This window comes from Macrotis lagotis, chromosome 1, assembly GCF_037893015.1.
Source record: "Macrotis lagotis isolate mMagLag1 chromosome 1, bilby.v1.9.chrom.fasta, whole genome shotgun sequence".
Classification (NCBI taxonomy): domain Eukaryota; kingdom Metazoa; phylum Chordata; class Mammalia; order Peramelemorphia; family Peramelidae; genus Macrotis; species Macrotis lagotis.
The window spans coordinates 130,458,075-130,480,047 of record NC_133658.1 but is presented as its reverse complement, the minus strand read 5'-3'; the positions used below and the strand labels follow the sequence as shown (position 1 = coordinate 130,480,047).

At 37.3% G+C, this 21,973-nt stretch overlaps 1 long non-coding RNA gene across 1 annotated transcript; it reads left to right on the top strand.

The window, feature by feature from the left end:
* The first annotated feature begins 8,932 nt into the window (after positions 1-8,932).
* Positions 8,933-19,312, top strand: LOC141514218 (uncharacterized). The gene is made up of 4 exons (XR_012475972.1): positions 8,933-9,230; positions 10,633-10,694; positions 14,766-14,841; positions 19,038-19,312. It is a non-coding gene; the product is annotated as an uncharacterized LOC141514218 (long non-coding RNA).
* Positions 19,313-21,973: the final 2,661 nt, after the last annotated feature.

The window sequence follows — 21,973 nt, the reverse complement described above, 5'->3', positions numbered from 1 at the left end:
TTGACTACAAAATAGTTAGGAGAGAGCACTAGAAGTTCAGGGGATAAGGAAAGTCTTCATGAAGAAGATACTGCTTGAATTTCATATTCAAGCAGGAGGTAAGGATGTAAAGCATAGGTAAGGGTATGTATATTCCAGGCATAAGGAATGGATAGTCTAGATGTGTAAAAAGACAAATAAGAGGGGTTTCAAAAACTAAAGATAGGAGTTCATATTTTATTGTAAAGGCAATAGGTACCACTGGAGTTGATATGAAAACACATATCTGTGTTTAAGGAAAGTCACTTTGGAACCAGTATATGAAATGGACAGGAGCAGAGAGAGACTTGAGGAAGGGAGAGTAATCAGAAGGTTGTTACCATATGGCAGGCTTGAATTAAGGTGGTAGCTGTGTGAGTAGAGAGAAGAGGTCCAATGTGAGGGAGGTTGTGGAGTTGGAAATGTTAAGATCTGGCAAAAGATTGGATATGTGGGACAAGAGAGAGGAAGACATTGGGGATATAATGAGATCATGAATCCTGGGAGATCAGAAGAATAGAGGTGCCTATTGCATAAATAATGACTTTTGGAAAAAGTTTTGGACAAGCTGAATTTGAGAACTTTAGAGGACAACCAATTTGAAATGTTCAAAGGACAATTGATGATGTAGGAATGAAATTCAGGGGAGAAGTTGAAGATGAATAAATAGCTCTGGGAGTCGATAGTTAAACCTATAGAAGCAGAGGAGGTTGTTAAGAGAGCAAGTTTAGAGGGAAGAGAAGATGACCTAGGATAAAACTTTAGAGGTACAGCCATAGTTAGAGAGCAGGATATGAGTGATAAGGCAGCAACTCTCATCAAATGAGGGGGCAACTAGGTGACACAGTGCAGTGAGGAAGACTCAACTTTCTGAATTCAAATCTAGCCTCAGATACTCATTAGCTATGCATCCCTGGGCAAGTTCCTTAGCTCTTGCTTGCCTTAGTTTCCTCATCTGCAAAATGAGGTGGAGAAGGAAATGTCAAACCACTCCATGATCTGTGCCAAGAAAACCCCAAATGGGTTTATGAAGAATCAGAGGACTGAAGAACAACAAAAGCAGATGATATTTTATGGGATAGACAGGAGGATCAAATGAGGTGATATATGTGAAGATTTTTGAAAGACTCTTAAATGTTCTATAAATGTTAGCATTCTGCTAGGGAGTTCATTCAAAAAGAGTGGCTTGGGGGTACTGAGAGCTAAGTCACTTTCCTATTGTCAAATAGTTTGTATGTTTTGAACTCTGACCTGGGGCTTCTTCTTTCTTTATGGGATTTCACTTGGAAGTCATCAGTTTCTTTGGATTCAATAACCATCTCTAGGCAGACCATATCACTCCCACATACAATAAACTCTAGTGGTTTTGTCTCATCTTCAAGAACAAATATAAAATTCATTTGGTCTTCCAAATCCTTCATAATTGTCTCACCCCTCCTCAAGTGCCCCTTTCTGTGATCCAGTGTCACTAGCCATGTTGACTTCCTTAGAGTCCTTCAAGTCCCATCTAAAATCTTGTCTTTTTTGAAGAGTTCTTAATTCTAGTACCAACCACCTTAATTCTAGTTCTGTTGATTATTTACTATTTATCCTTAGATTGTTAACTCCTTGAGAGCATGGGTTATTTTTATCTCCTTTCTTCTTCTTTCCTTCTTTCTTCTTTCTTCATCTTTTCTTCTTCCTTCTTCCTTCTTTTCTTTTTCCTTTTTTCCTTCTTCTTCTTTTCTTTTTTCTTTTCTTCTTCCTTCCTGTTTCCCTTCCATTTTTCTTTTTTCCTTCTTTCCTTCTTTCCTTCTTCCTTCTTTCTTTCTTCTTCTTTTCTCCTTTTTTCTTCCAGCTTCTTTTCTTCCTCCTCTTCCTTCCTCCTCCATCACCTCCTCCTCCTTCTTCCCCAGTACTCAGCACAGTGCTTGACACAGTGGGTTTTTGACACATCTGGGTTTTTCTTGACAGTAATACTGGAGTGGTTTACCATTTCCTTCATCAGTTCGGCTTACAAAGAAGGAATCTGAGGCAATTAGGGTGAAATGACTTGCTCAGAGTCACATAACTAGTGAATACCTGAGACCAGATTTTGAGTTCAGGTTTTACTGAATTCAGATCGGATGCTCTATCCACTGCATCATCAAGCTGCCTACATAGTAGGTGTTTAAAGTTTGTCTGATTCCTATGTCAACTGCCTATCTACTATGCTAAGTTGCCCTTTAACTTTTGCAAAGCAATTTCCTAACCCTGTGAGGCAGATAGGGTATATATTATTAATCCTTATTTTACAGAGGAAGAAAAATGAGGCTTGAGTGGTTAATGAGTTATGAGTGGTAAAGTTAGGACTAGAATCCAGGTCTTCTGGTGCCAAGTCTAGTGATCCATATGTTGGTTATGATTTATCATCATCATCATCATCATCATCATCATCATCATCATCATCATCATCATCTCTCTGTCTTTCTTTCTCTCTCTCCTCTCTCTCTGTCTCCCTGTCTCTGTTTCTTTTTCTTTTGATGAATTACAAGTAGAAGCAGTATTGGGCCACGCTGCTACTCTTCTTTCATGTTTAATCTTCTATAGAATATTACACAAGTGGATGAAATAACTACTTTTTTATAATTGAATAAACAGATTAAAGATGTGAGTTCATCTTCTGAAGTCTCACCAAAAGCATCCTAACTGGGGTAATCAATAGTGTGCTAATGTACCATCATGGGTGTGTCCTGACATCCTATGTTTCCTCTCTCTTCCTTTTGCCTCCCACCCTTACTCTCTAGGTTCTAGGAGGTAAAGTATGTGGGTTTCAACCTGTAATGAATAGCCAAAAGCCCCAAACTTTCAACCTCCTTTAAAAGAAGCTCTTTTATAAAATATCAGGATTGGACTAAATGCCATGAATTCTAGGGAATAAAGATATTATCATATTTCTTGAAGGAGAGAGAGAGGATACTATGATTTTCTTTTTTTCTTTTGTTTGGCAAGGCAATGGAGTTAAGTGACTTGCCCAAGATCACACAGCAAGGTTAATTATTAAATGTCTGAGGCTGGATTTGAACTCAGGTCCTCCTGACACCAGGACTGGTGCTATATCCACTGTGCCACCTAGCTGCCCCCAGTGCTATGGTTTTCTGAACATAGTTGATGTCTTCATTTGAAATTGGATTTTGCCATGTTGGGCTGCTTTCTACATCCCTTCTTGTTAGCTTTGCGTTGAAATTGTTTTTGATAAGTTTGTGTATGTGTCAAAGATTGAAAAAGGTGTGAAATACTCATCTACAGGAGACAGAGAGCCTATGGTCATGTACCTTTTTTGCCCACATGTTTTATTTCATTTTTAAAGAGAATTCCCATCCCCCCCTTCAAAATATTTTGAAAAAAATTCTAAGAAGGCCTGGGTCTCTAGAGGGTGGACCTTCTAGAGGAAGACAAGTCACTTTGAATGATGTTGTTAGATTTTAGCCTTCTAATGAACCTTAATGTGTCTTATACGAGGATAAACTTGTAATGGCAGATTGGCACATTGCAGAAGAGTTGTGATGATGTACGGTAACCTATCAGATTAGTTAACTGATACATTGGAAGGAAAGAATAGAGAGGAAGGAAGGGGCAAGGAAGGGGGCAGATTGGGTCTTTTACTTTTTTCTGAATTTGTTGACTAAGAAGAGGAGGCCCATGTGGAGCTCTATGGTCAAGGATCTTTATATATATATTAGAGAAAGCAGGGGCATTTAAGACAAGTTTGGAAAGGAGAGGTTTTCCAGGAATGGAGATGAATCAACCCATATAGATTCATTCCTTTATTTTGGCTAAAAAGCACTAGATTTAGAGTCAGAGGAGGCCTAAGTTCACACCACAGCTGTACTAAACTTTACTGGTTCCATTAGAGTTGATTGTTAAGTTTCCCAAGATATTTTGGAATATTTTTAGTATGAGGTTTTCTCATCTGTTAGTCTCTAAAAGCTAATGAGCTACTGATAGATAATTCTAGCCATCAAATTAGGTCTTGATGGATGTTTGGTAGGTGCTAAAATGTTTACAGGTGGTGACTAAACAGATAGCACTCTGAGCTTGGAATCAGGAAGACTCATCTTCTGAGTTCAAATCTGACCTCAGACACTTATTAGCTTTATGACTCTGGGCAAGTCTCCTTACTCTAGTAGCCTCAGTTTCCTTGTCTGTAAAATGAATTGGAGAAGGAAATGGCAAATCCCTCCAGTATCTTTGCTAAGAAAATCCCAAATGTGGTCACAAAAAGTTAGACACAACTGAAAAAACTAAATAACAAGAAAAACATCAAAATGTTTACAGCTTGAAGTAATGTGTGCAAAGTTTCTGTTATCATTAATCCCAGGTTCTTTAAAGGATGATTTTTCTAAAATTTCTTATAGCAATGACTTGATCCTGAATTATCATTATGAATATTTCATACTTCTTATCTTTTTCTTTTTCAAATTTTTTTTGTTTTTCTTTGCTTTTTTTTCAATTACACACAAAGATAGTTTTCAATATTTATCCTTTAGCAAGCATTTGAGTTCCATATTTTTCTACCCCTTCCTTTCCCTCCCCCTTCCCATGGTAGTGAACAATCTGATATAGGCTATACATGCACAATGGTGTTTAACATATTTCCTTATTCTTCTCATCTTTTTCAATGGAGTTCAGATAGAATAAGGCCTGGGACAAGTCTATATCTTGCTATTACTTAATGGTCCAATAGATTAACTGAATAAGTATATTTTTCATAAGTGCATTTTCTACAAGCTTATTAAATGTGTCTTAAGAGGCAGTGGGATGTAATAGGGGGAAAATAAGCATTTATTAAGCTCCTACTAGTTTTCGTGCTAAATGCTTTGCAAATATTTTGTTAAATCCTCACAATAACTCAGGGAATTAAATGCTGTATTTGTCCTCCATTTTATAACTGAGAAAATTGAGGCAGGCAGAAGGCAAGTGACTTGCTCAGGGTCACAGAGTGAATAATTAATTGTTTGAGGCCAGATTTGAGTTCAAATCTTTCTCAATCCAGATCTAGCAGCCAATTTATTCAGGATAACACTTCACTGCCTGGGCTTAGAGCCAAGAAGACCCGAGTATGAATATTACCTCAGATACTTATTGGCAGCAAGTCATTTAATCTCACTGGACTTCAGATTTTTTATCTGAAAAATGAAAGGATTGGATTTAAGGACCCCTGAGGATTCTTCCAACTCATTTACAATTTTTTGACAACTATCATTTAGGAAAATCATTCTTTTTTTTGTTTTGTTTTTTTTAGGTTTTTGCAAGGCAAACGGGGTTATGTGGCTTGCCCAAGGCCACACAGCTAGGTAATTATTAAGTGTCTGAGACCGGATTTGAACCCAGGTACTCCTGACTCTAGGGCCGGTGCTTTATCCACTATGCCACCTAGCCACCCCTATGGAAAATCATTCTTTTCATCTTCTTTGAGTAAAATAAAAATGGCCCTGAGACAAGTTTCTCTTCTGCTACTGTTTTTTTATATTTAATATATCTATTGCAAAGGTAGAGAAAATTGCTTTTTTTGTAGTTGATGAAAATTTAAGGAAGGGGATTATCTTCTTAGACTGAGAGCATTATTGATACAAGTTCAGCAGCTGTTGAACTTGTTTCAACATTTTGTTTCAACATTTGATTTCTATTGTTAGATTTCTACATTTTTAAGAGCAATTTCTTCCATAGAGTTGGGAAATTATGAGTCTTTGTTGAGATAATATCAAATGAAGATGTTATTTTGAAGTGTTTAAGGATCAGTGTTCTGTCTGGGTGATTTGGGGTTATTTATCAGTTGTGTTCTTCATGATGTTTTGGGATCCATGTTGGTAGCATGATAATATTTGTAGAATTTCCATTTCATGAAAGATAATTTGCTTCTTTTGTATATTTTTAGCCATCATTTTGTGCTGGTTATTGTTAGTTATTTGGCAGGAGTTGAAATTTTTTATAGGAGGCAGCTAGGTGTCTTAGTCGATAAGATCATTGAGACTGTAGTTAGGAAGATCTGAGTTCAAATTTGACCTCAAACATTTATCAGCTGTGTGACATTGGGCAAGTCACTTAATCTCTGGTTGCCTTAATCCACTGGAAAAGGAAAATTTGTCAAGAAAATCTAATATTTTGATAGTTTGTTAGCAATATCAGGCTTATATTAACTAAATAAACTTTAAAAATATTTTTCTAATCAATTAATTGACCTTGTTCCCTTTAGTCACTAATCTACCTGCTTGATTGAGGACCTCAGATCCTAGGATTTTTGAATGCTCCTAATAAAATAAAACCATTTGTAGTCCTAGTGTAACAGACATGTTTTCTAAAGAAAGAGTAGGAGTCTCAAGGTATATAGAAGATGGGTTTTCAGGAGCATTTAAAACCAGTGCCGGGGGCGGCTAGGTGGCGCAGTGGATAAAGCACCTGCCCTGGAGTCAGGAGTACCTGAGTTCAAATCCGATCTCAGACACTTAATAATTACCTAGCTGTGTGGTCTTGGGCAAGCCACTTAACCCCACTGCCTAGCAAAAAACTAAAAAAAACAAACAAAAAAACCCCAGTTCCAGATCATAAACAATGTTGAGGTTAATACCACTACAAAAGCTTGATAGTTAAGCATATTAGAAGAGGAATGAACCTGGTCTTCAATATTTCAGTGTGTGTAAATGAAACTGCTCATTTTCTATTCTTCCAGTATTATTTTCCTCACTTCTGGTCTAGCAGACTCAGCAATATAGTTAAGTCAATTAATTTACAGGTAAGTCAGATCTTAGGGTTCACTCGACAGGGTTCATCTAGGTCCTTGGTAGACTTCAAACATATTCCCTAGGCTTGTTTGAATTCAAAGGCTGCAGAACAGTTTTGCCTTAAATTTATTTGGTGAAGAAGATAAGAAAACACCATGAATAGCATTGGTATGCTATAGTCCATAAGCTCACAACCAAATACCACCATCACCATATTGCACATATTTCCTTATAAAAGCAGTATTGATTAATTAATCCAGAAAAGAGAACTTTTCTGTAATTTTTGATAGCAATGACCTCTTCTTGAATTGTCAGCATAAACCCTGACCACAAACAAAACTGCAGGACTCAAGTAAAATGAGAGAATTGATCAGATGACCTCTAACATCTCTCCCTATTATTTGTTCAGTGCATCTCTATGATCATATTGTAGGCTGAGTTCACATGATGATGTTCATGGAAGGTCTTTTGATTCCATTTTTTTATCTTGGTCGTTGTATAAGCTCCATCCAGAGGTAAAATTATTTTGTTACCTTTATCAATTCCAGTGAAGTGTATTTGTTATTGGTCTTTGCTATTGATTAAGTGATGCATCCTTGTTCCTAAAGTATTTCTGAATTCATTTGACCTGTTTATCCTGTAATCTGATTTCTTTTCTTTTTTTTTTTTTTAAGGTTTTTTGCAAGGCAAATGGGGTTAAGTGGCTTGCCCAAGGTCACACAGCTAGGTAATTATTAAGTGTCTGAGACCGGATTTGAACCCAGGTACTCCTGACTCCAGGGCCGGTGCTTTATCCACTGTGCCACCTAGCCACCCCAATCTGATAATTTCTATCAAACCTTTTCCTCCTTTCCAGGGAGGAAGATGATTCTTTCTATAGCTACCTTAGAGAAATACTACTACTACTATTAGCTAACATTTATATAATATTTTGAGTTTGGAAATCTCATTTGGCTCATTCAAAAAACTCTGAAGTAGGTACTATCATTATCCCCATTTTATAAATGGGGAAAATGAAATTGAGAGAGGTTAAACAATTTGTCCAGGGTCACATAGCTCATAAATATCTGAGACTAGATTTGAATTTAGATCTTCCTTATTTCAGGCCCAGCCTTATCCACTGTGATATTTAACTGCATTCGGGGAAGGGAATGCAAATCTATTTCTGATCCTAGAGAGTAGAACATCTTAGAGGAGAAAGGCATAAACTATCACTGAAACCCTGAAGCTTTGTCAAATAGAATGAGGCTTTTCCTGTAAAGGGGATAGAATTGGATACTCTAAGGAGGTAATAATTTCTTGTGAATGACAAGGAAAAGTCAGAGTTGTCTCTGAGAAGCTACCTTGGTCTGGTCATAGGAAATAAGATGAGTCACAGTGGTTGATGACTCTTTGATGAGCGGCTAACTGAGGCAGCTACATGTCATTGTGACATGAGCATTAGTAAAGTCTACTGGTGTCCCAGGGTGTGGGTGCACAGATGTGGAGAAGGACCTTCCACGACTTGTTAAACCTGGGGACCATTACCCTTTTCTGGTGATTCACATGAGAAAAATTGATCATGCCCTAAGGAAAATTCCTCTAAGATTTATGAAAGATTAGGTCAGAAACTGAAACTCTTAGGATGACAGTTGCTGTTTCTATCACTGTTGTCCCTTAAAAACGGTTTCAGAAGAGAAAGGTAACTTTGGGAAGTGACCAGTCTAGTTAGGAAGACAGGATTTGGATTTTGGGACAAAGGTTTTAGAAACTGTAATGATGGGCTCTTAATAATAAAAATTCATCTCTTTTAAGAATGGTTGGGGTGGGGGTGGCTAGGTGGCACAGTGGATAAAGCACCGGCCCTGGAGTCAGGAGTACCTGGGTCTGGTCTCAGACACTTAATAATTACCTAGCTGTGAGGCCTTGGGCAAGCCACTTAACCCCATTTGCCTTGCAAAAACCTAAAAAAAAAAGAATGGTTGGGGTGGGGGGGTGAAGAATATTTGAAGATTTTTGGATTTGAACAGGGAAAGGGGAATAGTATGGAGGAAAGCATAGGATTTAGAGTTTAAAATAATGGTTTTAATCCTGATTCCTTCTTTAATCATTTGTGTAATCTTGGGCAAATTGGCTACACCAGTCTGAATTTCAAATTCCTTACTATTAAAGTGAGAAGATTGGATTAATTGGTAGTGAAGGTACCTTCCTACTCTGAGTTCTATAATCCAGTAAAGCTGGATATCTGAATAAGACCCTGAATTGTCTATTAATTAGCTCTGTGATATGGAGAATTTCTCTGAATCTCTCTGGGTTTCAGTTTCTTGGGTTCTATGAAATAAATGATCACCATGGTACTTCTTATTCTAAGTGGGAACTTTGTTCAGGGATGCTCTATAAGTGTGGAGATTTCAGAGAAAGTATAACAGAACGATAGGCACCTCTACATACACAGTATTCAGTGTCATAGGGATCCCTATGACTGGGAAGGAGGTGAGTATTCATCAATTAGGGAACAACTGAACAAATTGTAGTATATCCATGTAATGCTATTTTGCAATTAAAAATAATGAATGTGAGAAATTCACCCTGAAGCTTTTTCACAGAGAATGAGGCTTTTCCCATAAAGGGGATAGAATTGGATACTCTAAGGAGTAGGGCAGGCTCCTGTTCTGGAGTAGCTTTGACCTCTAGAGAATTTATTGTTAAAATTTCAGAGTGAGCATTTATACCCTAGAAATCCCCAAAGGCTATCAATCAGGGCCTGAGTTACTCTTTTATTGATTGTCTAGATTTAAGAAAGTGATAGAGAAAATATTAATACAGATTAAATCTAAAAATGTGTTGGGGTTATGTTTTTGCCTGGGAGAACTGGTTGTTAAACATTACCAGCACTTCTCTGGAATGGATTTACATAAAGGATTATGATTCTATGTTAAGGAATTGGCAGGATTTGGTAACTTAATTGGATATGAGGAATTAATTGGATATGAAGAAGAGTCAGAGATAATCCCAAAATTGAGATTGTGATGAAGAACCAGTTTAAGGGGAAAGACAGTAAATTTGTTTTTGGGATATGGTGACCTAGAGTCAGTGACACACAAAAAAGAGGGGTGAGATTTCTTCTCAGGCTCCTAATATTTTCAAGTTTTTCTTTAGCGAAGTATACCCTAACACTTACTATTTGGGACTTGGAATAGGCCTTCAGTGGGTCTCTAGGAATGACCTAGCTGACTTAACAGAGCTTTTCCATTTCTGGGATTTCATGTTCTCAGATGTGTAATGGTTAGGCTAATTCATGGGGTTGTTTCAGAGATTATTTACAACTAAAATCAACACTTTCTGTACTTGGCAGATGTGCCTGCCAGGTCTGGCCCCAGATGCCTAATAGGATAACTTCAGAAATAAGTCATGTTGGCACCAGATATTCAGAACCAACTAAGTCATTACTAACTTTTTAATGTCCAATTCTAGTAATTTAGTCTATTTCAGCACACAGAGCTTCTTCCCAGGGAAGGACTCTTGTCCACCTGTTTTCAGAACTTGGGTACTCCATCTCTTCACTTTTCTAAGACACTCTCTCATTGTTGGATTAATCAATCATTTTAGGGCAGAAAAGATGTTTACTGTTTATATGACAATATTTGGGGTTTACCATGGACTTTGTTGTTTGGTTAATATTTTCATACATATTCTATATGCTTCCATAAGATCATAAGCTTCTGGAGGCAAAAACTTATGTTTTATAATTTTCATTTAGTTGGGGTATAGCTGTAAGGACCTGTAAAGATCAAAACCTCTCCTTTATATTTAATTTTAATACATTTTATTGATATCAGCCTTATGTTTTTTATGTCTCTGTCATTTCTGGATGCTGCGTCTGCTGTTCCCAAAGAGGAACCCTTCCTCATCACAACAGAAAAACAGCTAAAGAAAATAATCACTACAATTGCCTCTGTAAGTCTCTATCCTGGGAGAACAGAGGGTTGTATCAGCTGTTCTCTGGGACTTTTGATTTGTCATTCTGATTATTTAGAGTTCAACTTCCTCTTAGGTTCTTCTCATTCCCATTATTGTAGTCATTGTATGTGCTGTTCTGCTGGTTCTTATTTCACTTCATACAAATTTCTCAGACAGTAGTTCTCTGAATTTCTCACATTCATCATTTCTTATTGCAAAATAGCATTCCATTACATGGACATACTACAATTTGTTCAGTTGTTCCCTAATTGATGAATACTCACCTCATTCCCAGTTATTTACTCTTCAAAACTGCTGTTCCCAGTGTTTAGCATACTATGTACCTGTTTTCTATACTATTCGTCCTGATTTTCTGTCCTTAGGAATATATTGAATAGGGTAACCAAGGTAGTTGAAGAGACATCATTCTATAATTCCAAGATATTTTTTCTAAATTTGTTAGGTCAATTCAGATCCCCATGAACAATATATAAATGTGACTTCCATTGACCCCTCCAACAAAGACTGTTTTTGATTTTGCACATTTGCTGTCATTCACCTTTATTTTACACAGAAGGAAACTGGAACCCAGAGAAAGGAAGAGATTTGCCCCATGTCACACTAAATAAGTAGTCAAGCTAAGTTTCAAACTCAAGTCTTCTAATATTGAGTCTAAAGTTTTATTCTCTATACTACATTTCTATTCCTTTAATTTATTTCTATCACAGTAGAAGTCTGTATACAACATTGTAGATATGACCAAGACCTTTGATACCATCAGTCATGAGGGCTTATGGAAAATTATGTCAAAATTTGGTTCCCCAAAGAAGTTCATCAGTATTGTCTGTCAATTCCATGATGGCATACATGCCCAGGTTCTGGATAGTGGACAATGCTCTTAAGATTTCCTGGTCACCATGGAGTAAAACAAGGATATGTCCTTACTCTTCTCATAATTTTTGGCATGATGTTTTCAGCCATGTTATCAAATGCCTTCACTGAGGATGAACATGGTCTCTGGGTCAGCTACTGCATTGAAGATAATTTTTCAACTTGAAAAGGCTACAAGCCAAGATGAAAATGGAAGGAGTGTTGGTCATGATCTTCTATTTGCAGATGATTGTGCTCTCAATTCAGCCTCTGAAGCTGAGATGCAACAAAGTATGCATCGATCTGCTGCTTATGCTAATTTTGGTCTAATAATTAACACCAAGAAAATATAGGTGCTCCATCAGCCAGCACCACACTATCCATATGTGGAACCATATTACAGCAAATGGAGAAGTTTTGAGCACTGTGGACAAGTTTACTTACCTTGGCAGTGTCCTTTCCAGGGAAGTACACATTGACAACGAGGTTGACACACACATTGCCAGAGCTAGTCGGTTTTGGGGAGGCTCTGAAAGAAAGTGTGGGAGAAAAGAAGTTTTAGACTGACAACCAAATTGAAGGTCTACAGAGTTTTTGTGCTGACTTCATTGCTATATGCTTATGAAACCTGGACAGTCTACCAGCGCCGTGTCAGAAAACTGAATTGTCTTAGGAATATTCTGAAGATCACCTGGCAGGAGAAGATACCAGACACCGAGGTCCTTTCTTGAGCTAAACTGCCCAGCATTCCAACATTACTACAGAGGGTGCAACTATGATGGGCTGGACATGTTGTTAGAATGCCAGATGTACACTTGCCAAAAAAAACTATTTTATGGAGAACTCACATAGGGCACAAGGTGATCAGAAGAGATACTGAGAAACCCTGAAGGTTTAATTGAAGAACTTTAGAACTGATTGCACAGAATGGGACACTAGTACAGGACGGCCCAGCATGGTGTGCCCTCTGTAAGGAAGACAGAATGGAAGCAGCTCAAAGGAAAGGTGACATCAGTAAGTTTAGAGTTCCCCACCCAGGTGTTCACTTTTTCTGCCCAACTTGTGGTAGAGCGTTCTGAGCTCATGTTAGTCTGATCAGCCACAGTCAGACACACTGTAATTTGTTTCGAACATAATGATGTCATTTTGGTCTTCGATAATAGAGGACAAGAACCAATCATCCTATATACTACAATTATATCTTTTAAATAGCTATTCTTTTAATTCAAGAAACATCTATATAGTACTAATTCAAAATACCTAATATAAGGAGACCCTCATTATATATTTGTTGAGCACTAGATTTAGGATCATAAAATTTGAATCTTGCTTGCCTTTGTTACTTAAAATCCATGTGAGCTTGAGAAAAATCACTAAAAATCTTTGAGCCTTTAATTTTCTAGTCTGTAAAAATGGAGAGGGCAGGGAGAGTAGGAGTAGTTAATTTCTAAGGTTTCTTTCAGATCTAGATCTGTGATTCTTTGATGCTATGACTATTGGAGTTAGGTAAGCATATAGAAGCAGCTAATGGCTCAGTGAATAGAGCACTGGGCCTGGAGTAAGGAAGACCTGAGTTCAAATGCAGTTTTGGACACTTACTAGCTGGGTGACCCTGGGCAAGTCAAACCTGCTTGCCTCAGTTTTCTCATCTACCAAATGAGTTGGGGAAGGATCTTTGCCAAGAAAACCCCAAATGGGGTCACAAAATATTAACAATGACTGAACAACAATAAAGTAAATAGGTCAATTATGAAAAGAAAAAACCATGATTCAGGTTTAAATTTGTCTTCAGGTTTCTTCCCTGATCATTTCTGTCTTCCTCTCTCATCTCCAGCTTTGTCTTCTTTCCCCTAGTTGCTCAGTATTCTCAGACCATCTCCAGTTGTTCAGAACCCTGCCCTATATCCAACCCAAATTTTCAGTGAGTCCCACTTTATTACGACTCATCTTCCAACATCTCCAAACTCAGCTCCCTCAAAGTTGAAGAGGCTCATATCCAAGTCATAACTGATGATGGTTTTTCTGGAGGCCATCTTGCTTTGACCTAAAGGAATGAATCCTGACAGTGCAACTGAAGATACTGGAAGAGGGCAATAGAAGGGACATATTTGGGGGAGAGTGCAGGTCTTCTGAGTCCATCTCTTTGCTGCAGATATAGTTAGGAGGTGGCTGCCATTTGAATTTCCAGGGCAATGTGATTTCTTAGACTCCAGTAATTGTTGGGATTCATGTCTGGCTTGTCTTTGGAGAGTCAAGGCAACAGTGGCAGTTTTCTACCAACCTTTGGAGACATCCATTCCTTCCTTGTTTATGGGATTGAATCTCAGGACAAGATAATTATTTTGGACAGTAAATATCCAGGACACCTTATTAGAATGTCAATTGTTCTTCTGAAGGAGGTAGAATTAAAAACAGTTAAGGAAAGAAATATAAAAACATAGGCTCACAAGGAAGGGAAGCTGGACCTTCCTTCCACCCCTCATTTTACAGGTGAAGAAACCAGGGCCAACGATGGAAAGTTACTTGCCCAAGGTATTAAGTAATGCTTAAATACAACTGAAACTGTGGTAGAAATGAACACATACCTCTGCAACCCAATCAATTATCATTACTGAAGGTATTTACACCTGTGAGTTTCTTTTCCACCTGGTGAAAATTCTTCCTTGTTTTCTCTGAAGAATGACCTCTTACCAGCTAAGACTTTTTACAGTACCAGAGAGAGAAGCCTTTAAGACTCTAATTTTCAGCCACAAAGGATAAAAACTCCAAGGGAACCTATCACCTCTATAATTGACTACTTTTTAAGAGAACTCTACGGAGTCCATGGGCACCAGTGTTAACCCCTCTCACCACTCCCCTGTGCCCCTAGCGAGGGAATGAGGTGCACAGAGTTCCTCAGTAGCCCCTTGGACTTCCAATCTGATCTGGGGGACTAATTTACTCTGAACTGAAGTAGAACAGCCTCTAAGTCCCCAGAGATTTCCCTTAGGGAAGGGCTGGTGCCTTCTCATCTCCCTGGGGCGGCTGGGATTTAGCCTCAGCTGCGCTTTCATCGTCCTGGTATTTATCACTGTCTTCCTGATTCTGCAGCTGTGCTTGGCTTTAGCTTTCCAGGCGGGATGGGGTGTGTACATGTGGGGGTGGGGGGGATGGTGGTGCTAAAGTATGCTCACTGTATAGAGGCATTATGTCCTATAGGGGGTTGCCCACTAATGAATGAAAGGAGGAAAGCTTTGCAGAGGCTGATGAGGATGATCCTCCCCTCTCTTCCTAGGTAAGTATTATATGTAAATATAAAGTTTATAATTACACTTATAAATGTGTTTACATATACCCATTATATATCTATATAAATAAATATATAAAATATGCACTATATAATATATTAAAATATGTAAATAATATAATCAACAGCAAACATAATATAAACATTATATGTTAAATGCATATTATATGTGTAAAAATAAAGTTTATATACACTAATACACATATGTATTATGTATAATATGTGCACAACTATGTAGATGACATGAGTTTCATATCTACACATGTGTTTATATTCACACACAGAAATACACACTGATGATATAATCTGCTTCGGTATATATGATTATATATTATAATATACATATATGTATACATGTATAAATAAAATTATATATAGCATCTATAAGACTATATATTTATATATGCAAATATAAACATAGTTTATTTGTACATTTATATTATGGATAAATTATAATTATTATGGAAATTATAGATAGAACAAATGTATATACATGTGCATGTATGTATATATTAAGCACACTATGTGTTTAATAATTTTTCATTCGTGAATATATGTATGTGTATGATTACATATGTGTATCTATGTCTACATGTCTGAGTATATGTGTATGTGCATGTATGTGTGCATACACACATACATGCACATGCACATACATATGTAGTTGCAAAACCAATCAGGCATTGGTCAATATTTGGGCATGATCTGGGTCTGATGTTACTTATGAAGTTATTGGTTTTGGGGATTGTAGTTTGCCCACAGTTGGGGTTTTTGCCAAAGCTATTGCCAAAGAAGCTCCCCAAATCTTCAATTGAACAATAAGGAACTAGTATCCATTCCGAGAGTGAGACACACAGTCTGCCTGGCAATCCCATAGTCCCATAGATTCTGGGAAAGGGGAGGACTTTGGAAAAGGCATCGCATTTTATTTCAGGTTTAAAGTCATAAGGACATATTGTCGTGGAACATTATTAATTGGATGCCAAAAGCAAGGAAGATCTTTAAGGTTGGAGAAGAAAAGGAGCATGAGTAGCTAAACTGTTCAACATTCATAGACTAAAGCCACTATAATAAGTCAAACACGGGAGACTTAAGAATCACACAAAATATATGTCAGTGAGTGGAAGAGCACTTTATTGAGTGGACCTCCCACATCATTGAGGTTCCTTTATATCCCAGATCTTCTGTCAATAGTTTCAGTCATTCAGGAAAAAAATCTGAAATGTGTGTATCATGAAAAAAAAAACTTGGTTCTTTTTTAGAAGTATCTATATCTATCTATCTGTCTATCTATCTATCAATCTATCATCTATTTCCTCTTTTTTTTTTTTTTTTGTTTTCTGAGCCTGAGGCTTCCTGGACTGTCTACTGTCACAACTTTAGCTGGAGTAGGGTAGTAAGAGAAAGGATATTAACCTTAGATAGTTGTGCCCCCTCCCTACCCCTTGCTGCTTTGCCCTGTGGGGATTTCATGGTATATATTTTCATACTGTTTTCCTTTTAGATGATGATTCATTTTATTTTGCATAGGAAGGAAGAGATGAAGGAGGGGAGGAATAAGGGAGAAAGGAAGGAAGCAAGGAAGGGAGGGAGAAAGGAAGGAAAGCAGGGCCACAGGAGAGTGGTGAGAGGGGTTAACACTGGTGCCCATGGACTCTGTAGAGTTCTCTTAAAGTGTAGTCAATTATAGAGGTGATAGGTTCCCTTGGAGTTTTTCCTCCTTCTTTGTGGCTGAAAATTAGAGTCTTAAAGGCTTCTCTCTCTGGTACACACTGATGATATAATCTGCTTCGGTATATATGATTATATATTATAATATACATATATGTATACATGTATAAATAAAATTATATATAGCATCTATAAGACTATATATTTATATATGCAAATATAAACATAGTTTATTTGTACATTTATATTATGGATAAATTATAATTATTATGGAAATTATAGATAGAACAAATGTATATACATGTGCATGTATGTATATATTAAGCACACTATGTGTTTAATAATTTTTCATTTGTGAATATATGTATGTGTATGATTACATATGTGTATCTATGTCTACATGTCTGAGTATATGTGTATGTGCATGTATGTGTGTATACACACATACATGCACATGCACATACATATGTAGTTGCAAAACCAATCAGGCATTGGTCAATATTTGGGCATGATCTGGGTCCAAAAAAGTTTTAACTGGTAAAGAAGGAAGGAAAGAATTTCATCAAATTCTTTTGATCCCCTTATCCACCAGCTGAGGAGCCCTGAGATCCTAATCCATCACCCCCTAGAGCAGTGTAGAAGTCTTGGACACACACTAGTTTGCCTGTGGACCTGTCCTAGGGTAGAAGTGATAGGTAAAGAGGTGAGTCTTGATTCATACAGGAGCAAAATTCACCTTGTAGTCATTTTCTATCTCCTAGGGATGGCTTCTGCTCACAAATCCAGATTTGTTGCAGGGATAAGGAGGTAAGATAGGAGGAAGGAGGTTTTGTGGCTTGATTCTGATTTCTCTTTTCATAAGGATATAGCAGCTGCTATTATGACCATGGGATTGGAGATGAAGAGTGTTGGGGGCGGGGTGTGTGTGATAAAGATCAGAGTCTGCCACATCCCTCACTTTTATGATTCTTCCCTAGTTACCTTTTACTCTCCTTTTTCCCAGGCAGACTACATCTCTTTACCAATAGCTGCTCAGATTTTTTCTAAAGCAATCCAACCAGAAACAGCTGGGGATACTGAGATTCAGTGAAAAACAGATCTATAGCTGGAAGGAACCTTAGAGTCAATCATATTCAACCTCTTCATTTTACAGCTGAAAAAACAGGGGTTCTTAGTTAAGAGACTTGTCCAAGGTAACACAGCTAGTAAATACCATTATAAGAACTTTTGTTTCCCACATTCTCTCCCCCAATCTGTCCTTTCCTCTTAGCCAGAGGCCAAGAAGACATCATACCAAGGGGTAGAGGAAAGATGGGTACTTTGGGGATAGCTCTCTGCATGTGTCCTCCCCTATCCCCACCTCCTGAGTATTATCTTGTAGCCTTCTGTGTATAATTACGCATGTCATAGTTCAGGGTTACCTCCTGAGAGCTCAGGAGAACCCAGTGCCATCCATTTAGCCAATGAGATGCAGGTGCCATAGCGCCATGGCTCATACTTCTAATCACGAGCAGGACTGGTCAGGTTCCATTCTACTTCTTATCTTTTCTGCAGAGCAGGGGAATAGAGTTTCCTCAGCAGAGACTCCTTGTACATCCTGGTCCTTCTCTCTTATTTTCTGAGCCCAGAGTTTCCTGGGCTTGTCCGCTTTAATAGATCCAATCCTTGAGTAAGGGAGGAAAAATAAGAGATAATTATCCCTATCTTTCTGCTTTCTCCTTCCCTTAGTTTTATTTTATTTCTGAGAATTTTTTTTGGGGGGGGAAATCAAGGTTATATTTTTAACCTTTGTGTTTTCATTTTAAATTCTTTTCATTTTTTGCATTTTAAGTTTCAGATGACTGCTGAATTATTTATCCTATTGTTCCCAATTCTTTCTTTCATCTTGATTTTTATGTCACTGTACTGAGGACTCATTGCTTATGGTAGGTGTGAGGAGAGGGTTACAGGGCATGTAGGTATAGGTGATAACTTTGTGTCATTAACAATGGTTGATGATGACAAAGGCTCGTAGATCTTTCATTTTTTTCCTTGCTCCAAGTACAGGAATGAGAGGTAGAGAAGTAGTGGCACAAAGTTTGCCAACCCCTTCTACATACTATGGTTAATAGGTAAAGAATTCACCTATTGCTTTTTTCTGTTTTCTCTGCTAGTCTTCCTTTTCTATGCCTTTTGGACCCAATCTTATTAGCGCCATTAGAACCCAGATGAGTGGTAACCATCTTTCTTAGCCAAAGAACTCTTTCTTGACACTCTAGAAGGAGAAGTCTCTTAGTTGAGAGAAATTGGTGAGATTTCTAAGGTTCCAGTAATGATCCTTTCTTTACCAAGGCTCCAATTATTTTTCAAGGAGGGAAATAATAATAATAATAATGATGATGATATTGATAATGATTTTCATTCATTTTAACTTTTAAGATTTGCAAAACATTTTATATACTGTATTTCATTTAATACTCCTATCTTTGAACCAGTTCAGATGATTAACCAGGGTTAAATTTCTCCTCTCTTAGGGTACCAAGGTCTCTTGAGAATATTGGCAACTTCCTATAGAATATCAACTTGGGATGCATTAGAACACCTGTCTCAGAGTCAGACCAAGGACCTAAAATCATCTTTGCAGAGTTCCATTGAGGCTTGGGCCTAGAGGGAAGGCCAATCTCTTCAAGAATTCTGTGCCTGAAATGTGAACTTTTTTTCTTTTTTCTTTTCCCAGTTACCTGTTATGAAAGTTTTTCAACATTCATCCACATGCATATTTATGTTGCACACTTTTCTACTACCTTCCCTTTCCAACCTCGCCCCCCCCCAGGAGTAAACATCTGGAAAAAGTTGTACATGTACATTTGTGTTTAACATATTTACATATTAATTATTTTGTATATGTGAGGAATTAGGATTAAGGGAAAAGAAAGAAAATCATGGCATAGGAAGGAAAAAACATAAGAGAAATTTTAAAAAAGAAGATAATATCCATTCAGATTCTGTGTTTATTTCCCTCCCACCTTTGGATGTGAATGGCATAGTCCAAAACAGGGCTCTGAACCGCTGATAGCTAATTATAGTTGATCAGCTCACAATGTCACTGTTAATGTGTACATTGTTTTCTTGGTTCTACTCCCTTCATTCAGGATCAGTTTGTGTAATTCTTTCCATTCTTCTTTAAAGGGGTGGCTAGGTAGCACAGTATATAGAGCACTTGCCCTGGAGTCAGGAGTGCCCGGGTTCAAATCCGACCTCAGACACTTAATAATTACTTAGCTGTGTGGCCTTGGGCAAGCCACTTAACCTCATTGTCTTGCAAAAAAAAAACACCCTAAAAAAAAAGTCTCATTATTCTTTAAAGTCTAACATTCATGGTTTCTTAAAGAATAGCACTCCATAACAATGTTCAATGTTGGAAGGGATGTGGGAAATGTGGGACACTAATAAGTTGTTGGTGGAGCTGTGAACTCATCTAACCTTTCTGGAGAGCAATTTAGAATTATAAAAATGTGCATACTTCTATTGGCTCTGTACCCTCAAGAGATCATGCCAAAGGGTAAAAACATCACTTATACAAAAAATATTTATAGCATCCCTGTTTGTGGTAGCAAAGAATTGGAAATCAAGTGAATGTCCATCAATTGGGGAATAGCTGAACAAATTGTGGTTTATGTATGTTATGGAACATACATACATTTCTATTAGAAATCAAGAGGGATGAGATTTCAGAGAAGCCTAGAAAGACTGATGTTGAGCGCGATGAGCAGAACCAGAACATTGCAAGGCAGCAATATGAGGGGTCATGATCAGCCTTAATGGACTTACTCATTCCATCAATGCAATAATCAGGGACAATTTTAGAGCACCTGTGATGGAGAATACCATCTATATCCAGAGAAAGAGCTGTGGAATTTAAACAAAGACCAAAGTCTATTGCCTTCAATTTTTTTTTTAAAACGTATCTTATGTACAACATAATTTTGCTCTAATATTTTATTTTCTCCTCAAGGATATGATTTCTCTTTCAACACATTCAATTTAGATCAATGTACAGCATGTAAACAATGTAAAGATTATCAGACTGCCTTCTCTGGGGGAAGGGGAGGGGAGAGGGAAGGGAAAGTGGGAGAAAAATTGTAAAATTCAAAGTCTTACAAAAGTGATAGATAGAAACTACTATTGTATATAATTGGAAAACTAATAAAATATTTAAGAAAAGAATAGCACTCTGTAACATTCATATACCATAACTTGCTTAGCCTTTCCTCAAATGACAGGCATTTTCTCAATTTTCAATTCTTTGCCACTACAAAAAGAGCTTTTATAAATACTTTTGAATATGTAAGATTTCCCCATTTTTTATGATTTTTTTTTGGATATAGGCCTGGTATTGATATTGCTGATTCAAAGGGTATCATCAGTTTTATTGTTATTTGGGCATAGTTCCATATTACTCTCCAGAATGGTTGGATCAGTTCCCAATTTCATTAATAGTACATCAATGTCCCAATCTTCCTATACCTCTCCAACATTGATCATTTCCCCTTTTTGTCGTTTTAGCCAGTATGATAGGTGTGAATAGCACATAGTGACTTTAATTTGCATTTTTCTAATCAATAATGACTTGGAACATTTTTTTCATATTGTTTTAATTTCTTCATTTGAAAACTGCCTATTCATATCCTTTGACCATTTATAAATTGAGGAATGACTTGAAACCTTATGTTTGATTCAATTCTCTTTTTATTTTAGAAATGACACCTTTATCAGAACCCCTACTGTGAAAATTGTTTTACAGCTTTCTGTGAAACATTGACTTTTATGATTATGTTTTCCCATGTATTCCTTTTCCTCTATTATCTCAGCAAACTTCTACATTGTCTTTCTTCTTAGTTATCTCTCTTTCTTCCCACCCTTGCCAATATTCTCCACTTGTTCAGATATTCCAAACAGTTCACAAGGTGTTTTTGATACTTTCACCACACATCTATGATGTATCCCAAACTACTGGTATTTTGTGTGGGATTGCATTCCTATCAAGGCAACAGGAAATGGCAAACCATTCTAGTATCTCTGCCAAGAAAACTTTAAATGGGATCACCAAGAATTGTGAATAACTGAACAGTAGTCTAATTTTGTACTCAGTGAAGCAATCCCCTCTACGCCATCATTAGTTGACTCCTGGTCTAACTTTATATTCTATTATTCATCTTCTGTACTAGATGACTGATAAGTAGCTTCTGCTTGAACATGTTTAGTATTGGGTCATTTATTATCTCCTAAGACAGACCTTTCTGATGTTGGATAATTGGAAGACCTTTCTTGGGAAAAGGTCCCTGTCTTAAGGTGCTTCTAATTTCTTTTGGAAGAATGGACTCACTCTGTGAAACAGCAAGATATAAAATAATTATCAAACAATCCAAGATGGATAAAAGAATTAAGTCTGGTCTGAAGTGAGGTCAGA